Raw genomic sequence first — 6386 nt, forward strand, 5'->3', positions numbered from 1 at the left:
CAGAAGAGTCCAAAGATGTGCAGGTTAGGGTGGAATGGCCATGCTAAATTGTCCATAGTGTTCAGGGATGTGTAGGCTAGGTGAGTTAGCCATGGGAAAGACACGGTCACAGGGTAGGTCAAGGGGTGGGTCCAGGTGGGATGCTCTTTGGAGGGTCGGTGAGGACTCGATGGGCTGAATAGCCTGCTTCCACACTGTAGGGAAAGGAAGAAAGGCTCAGCTTGAAACAGTCTCAGTGGCCTCGATGTGGTATGTAAAGTTTCAAAGTGATGTCAGCAGCGGCGATGTGGCAGTCGGGGCCAAAGCTGGACGTGCCTGGGTGGGTCTGAGCTCCCAGTGTGAGGGAGACAGCCAACCCTCTTAGAGAGTGCCCAGCTAGGAGCATCTGCAGGCCCAAGGCTTCAGAAAGGAGTGTACTGTTTGATATTTAACTTTATTTCTTTGTTTTTCTACTTGCATGCTAAGAAGACTGTCGTCCTAAACTTTTTAACTTTTTTTTATTTATCTATTTTTGTAACTAAGATTCTGTGCTAGGTACTTTGTATCTAAGATGGTGCCATGTGTGACGATATTATACACTTTTCACTGTACTCTTGTACATCTACTTGAGTGCATGTGACAGTAAAACCAAGATCTAAATCTACAACTGACATTAACCAGAATTAAATTGCTAATGTCACTCCTAATGTGTGTTGTGGGGAATGGAAGTTTGTCACAGTGGTAGACAATGCAGGGAGTATGCTTCTCTGAGATTGTGGTTCAGGTACACTGTTGGGTGGAAGGAGTTTTATTCTGAATCCAATTCAGAAAATGCCAGAAAAAAACTCAAAACCTTCAGTTCTGAGGAAGGGTCACTGGAACCAAAATGTTAATTCTGATTTCTCTCGACAGATGCTGCCAGACCTACTAGGCTTTTCTTGCAACTTATGTTTTTGTTTCTGATTTCCAGCGTCCGCAGTTCCTTGTCTTTTTTTATTTGGAATCGCACTGTTTTAAAGGTTAAAGTGAAGAGTTTATATAGATCACACAGACTGCAATGGACTCCAGGGAGGATGTTCACCATCAGTTTCCCCAGGGCAATTACAGATGGATAGTAAATATCATCCCAGCCAGCAACTCCCATATCCCATCAATGAATTAATTCTTTTTAAAAGATCTAAAATGGAAGATAATCTATTCCCTGGAAAACCTCATTCTGATAAGCAACACAAGTTCAGAAATAAAAAATGACAACATTGGAAATGAATAGGGTCCTGGTTGTCCCTTGAGAATGTGGGGGAGAGCTGCCTTCTTGATCCATTCCAGTCCACATGCTGTTGGTTGACCCACAATGCTCTTAGTTAAGTTAAAGAAGTTAATATTCTGGGACTGGATCAGTTAATCCAGTTCATGTTCATTGACCAACCACCTACTCCAGCTTAGGTGAAATTTTTACATTACTCTCACTTCAAAATGTCTTCGTTGAAACTACAAATGAACCCACACTGTGCCATAAATCATCATTAAAGCCAAAATTTAATACAAATATTCATAGGCTTATATGCTGAACCGTTATTCAAGTCTGTTCATTTTCAGGGTTTTGCATCTCTATGCTTAGAGATAGTTTTATTTTTAATGCTACAATGAATGAAACATTAATGCTTCATCAATAATGTATGGAAGGCATGTCAAATCTGAAGGAAATTAGCAGCTGCTGTATTTTACTTGAAACCGTGATCACATTGAAAGAAGCTGAAAGTGTCTCTGAGGATTACATGCTAATTGTTATTCCTCCTGAATGTAGATTTGCATCATAAAAGCTCCTGTCCTGTGTCCCCACGCCTCATGAAAGTGAGATTAGCACAGCTGAATATGTTGCTTTTCCCCAATGTTTCTGAGGGCTCTTGTGGTACAATGATAGTGTCCCTGCCTCTGGGCCAGGAGGCCAGAGCTCAAGTCTCAGCTGCTCTACAGGTCTGTCAAAACATTGCTGAACAGATTGATTAGAAATCTAGCCCCAGTGCATCTGTGGAAATTTGGACTTGCTCTGGTCAACCAAACACAACCATCTCTGGCTTGTAGTAACCAGGAGACAGTACGGACTGCAGATACTGGAAGCCAGAGTCAATAGATGTTAAGCTGGAAAAGCGCAGACAGGTCAGACAGTATCCAGGGAGCAGGAAAGTCAGGGTTTCATGCAGAAACCCTTTGTCAGGATTGGGGAAGGGGAGGGAAGCCCAGGAGTACATAGAGGGAGATGGGGCTGGGGGAAAGGTAGGTGGGATGATGATCTCTGTCTCGTAATGTGTTACCTAATTTCAAGAAGTGTATTTCACTGAAGTGTCCTTGGTATTCCCTAGGCTGACTAGGAGGGAGGAGTAACCCATTTGTTATTGTGATGCTCTGATATTCATATAAATCCGAATGAAGCAACTTATTGAATGACTCCAATATCAATCAGAGAGAAGATTGATCTTGTACTAGCACATAAAGGGGGAGGTCTTAGACACTGCACATGAGATCCATCTGTGAGAACCTACTGCATACAGATAGAAATAAAGGACTGTTACAGTAATAAAGAGTTGAGGGACCTTAATTATGCGGTAAGAAAAAAACAGCCTCAGGGCCAATGTCTGCAGAGACACTCACAACCCAAGATCCTCCAGACTGGTATCTCAATGTTCAGTGAGCAGTATTGGCTTAGACCACAAGATAAAGTAATTATCACTATTCAAATTCTTGGCAGTTGGTGTTGTTTCCCTTGGAATAGAGGAGACTGAGGCATGATTGAAATGTATAAAAGTATAAGGGATGTAGATAGGGCAGATAGGAAGAAAACTTTCCCCTTGATGGAGGGATCAATGGCCAGGGGCATACATTTTTGGAAGGAGCAGGATGTTTAAAGGGGGTGTGTAGAAAGAGTGAGAAGAATCTGGAACTCACTGGCTGTGAAGATGTTAGAGGCAAAATTTGAAATGTTGACAAAGTGTTTAGATATGCACTTGCGATGCTAAGGCAGATAGAGCTATGGGCTAAGTGCTAGAAAATGGAATTAGGTGATGGTTTTGGATCAACACAGACTTGATGGGCTGAAGAGCCGTTTTCTGTACGTGCTGTAGACCTCTCTGACTCCCTGGGTATGTTGAGGAAACACAGAAACACACATTAGCAAAGGGTCAACACTATGTGGAGATTTTGATTAGATCTGATCTATTATTGTCACATGCACTGAGATACAGTGAAAAGTATTTACACGCTAACCAGACAAATCATACCTTACATGACTTACAGATGGGGCTAAGGGGAGAGTGGGCAAGATGTTAGTTAAGGAGGGGGGTGAATTGATCATCACAAATCATACAAGGCTTGTACTCTTTCTCAACATTCACAGTGCGATATGTAATTTGCACAAACATTCTTCAGGGTTGCAAGAGAAATTTTGAAAGCTAGAGTTTAAAGTCATTTGGTCATTTGTAGTTCTAACATTTGAAAAGATGAAATTAGGACAGCACAGTGGCTCACCAGTTAGCACAGCTATCTGACAGTGCCAGGGACCCAGGTTCAATTCCACCTTTAGGTGACCATGCATGTGGAGATTGCACATTCTCTCCCACAGTCCAAAGATGTGCAGTTTAGGTGGATTGGCCATGCTAAATTGTTCATAGTGTCTAGGGATGTGAAGGCTAGGTAGATTAGCCATGGGAAATACAGGGATAGAGTGGAAATGTAGGTTTGGGTGGGATACTTTTCAGACTGTCGCTGTGGACTTGATGGGCTGAATGGCCTGCTTCCACACTGTGATTCTATAAAGATGTTGCACTTTAAAATATCACTCACAAGTCATCCAATACCCAAGACACATGAATAGAAAGGGTTTAGAGGGATATGGGCCAAACACAGGCAAGTGGGAAAGATTAGTTTGGGGAACTTGGTCAGTGCAGACAAGTTGGACTGAAGGGTCTGTTTCCATGCTGTATGACTCGAAGACAGATGCTGCAATATTGCAGTGAATCCTGCTCCATTTCATTTTTTCACTGTTCAGATTGCAATTATATTATTATCTCATTCTTAGTTGCAACATGAATCAATTATAAAAAATAGAAACTTCTGGAGAAGCTCAGCAGGTCTTGCAGAACTGCAGGGAGAAAAGCAGAGTTAATATTGTGAATCCAATACAATTCTTTTACAGAATTAAAATGGCGATAGAGAAATGGTGGGTTTAAGTTGAATTGGAACAGACTTGCAGTAAGGAATGCACAGAATATTCCATTTTGGATATTAAACTACAAGGAACAGGTTGAATGAAGCATAAATGCCAGCATGGACTGGTTAGGCTGAATGGCCTCTGCTGTAAAGTCAATGTAACTCATCATGTCGATTAAATATAAGATCCTAGGTGCTGGTCTACGTCATCAGGGAGAGTAGAGCAGCTAGAATCACAGGGGCATGTCATCATTGATTTCATTAAACTAGCATTCAAGAACCTGCTGTCAGAGTTTGTATTGTGAAATAACTGCACAGAGGCACAGTACATAGCAGCCAGCTCAAAGCCATCCCCAGACTGAGGAGATCTTCTGTATCTGTCAGCCAGGGCTCCATGATTTTCTCAGGATAACAACCCCAACCAAGGCTTTCATAGTCAATGAGATCCACCTGGCCCTGGTTCCAATCACTACACACTGGTTCATCCAAATGCCTTCACCCCATTTACTGTCATAGAGTCATAGAGATGTACAGCAGAGAAACAGACCCTTCAGTCCAACTCATCCATGGCAACCAGATATCCTAAATTAATCTACACCCATATGCCAGCACTTGGCCCATATCCCTCCAAACCCTTCCTATTCATATACCCATCCAGATGCCTTTTAAATGCTGTCATTGTACCAGCCTCCACCACTTCCTCTGGCAGCTCATTCCATACACGTACCACCCTCTGTGTGAAAACGTTGCCCCTTAGGTCCCTTTTATATCTTTCCCCTCTCACCCTAAACCTATGTCCTCTCGTTCTGGACTCCCTTAGCCCAGGGAAAAGACTTTGTCTATTTATCCTATCCATGCCCCTCAGGATTTTATAAACCTCTATAAGGTCACCCCTCAGCCTCCAACGCTCCAGGAAAAACAGCCCCAGCCTATTCAGCCTCTCCCTATAGCTCAAATCCTCCAACCCTGGCAACATCTTTGTAACTCTTTTTCTGAACCCTTTCAAGTTTCACAACATCCAGAAGGAGACCAGAATTGCACGCAATATTCCAACAGTGGCCTAACTAATGTCCTGTACAGCCGCGACATGACCTCCCAACTCCAATACACAATGCTCTGACCAATAAAAGAAAGCAAACCAAACGCCTTCCATTTGTTACTGAGCAGGAAGTGTGCTGTCTGCATAAGGAAGAATTAGCAGCAAATACTTCAGGATCTTGTTCAGAAATGTCTACAAACTAAACTATGAAACAGCACAACATGAAAACTTCTTCAAACACGTCTGTCCGTTGCACAAGCTGCTGTTCCGGCAGCACTGAAGCCCGTGTGGAAATGAGCCATTCCAATAACTTTAGGAATTTGAGACAATGGTGAAGATTGGGCTTCTAAAAGAAAGCTGTAATGTAAATGTGGCATCAGCCAGGAAATGTTTCTCTTTAAAGTAATGAAGTTGGACTCACATTGAATGAAGACATTTTTGTTGACTAGAACCGCATTCCTTGTACGAAGTCAAATATAATACGACACCAGGATATAATCCAACAGGTTTATTTGAAATTGCAAACTTTTGGAGCCATCATTCTTTGTCCGAATCAATGCAATTACTAGGTCTTGGTCCTCTGATAGGCAAAAGCCTCTGGTGTACATATAACAGGATTGTCTTATCTTGTAGCATATGGCATCGAATATACAAGAAGCAATTTACTTCCCTAGACTCGTCCTGGATTGAGGATGGTTTGGACAGACTGGGTTTGTACTCACTGGAGATTAAAAGAGCAAGAGGGAATTGATTGAAACGGATAGGATCCTGAGGGGATGTGGAGAGAATGTTTCCTCTTATTGAGGAGTCAGGAGTCACTGCTTAAAAAAATGATGAGGAACCCCTCTAAGATAGATTTATTTAATGTTGTCACTTGTATCTAGATGCAGTACAGTGAAATGTGGACAATGTCACCACATCCTGGCACCACCTTCGATTATGGGTAAGGTATTGTGTGAATCGTTCAAGTGAAAAAATACTGCATAAATTAATATTAAATTGATGTCACTGAGGCTGAATCAGCTTCAAATGTCCATCTTTCCCTCTCCGTAGACTTCACACACTCTGCTCTTTCAATCACTCCTGTCTGACATTGTAATAGAGTCACAGAGTCATAGAGTCATAGAGATGTACAGCATGGAAATAGGCCCTTCGGTCCAACCCG

Source organism: Chiloscyllium punctatum, chromosome 44 (assembly GCF_047496795.1).
Source record: "Chiloscyllium punctatum isolate Juve2018m chromosome 44, sChiPun1.3, whole genome shotgun sequence".
NCBI classification, from domain to species: Eukaryota; Metazoa; Chordata; class Chondrichthyes; order Orectolobiformes; family Hemiscylliidae; genus Chiloscyllium; species Chiloscyllium punctatum.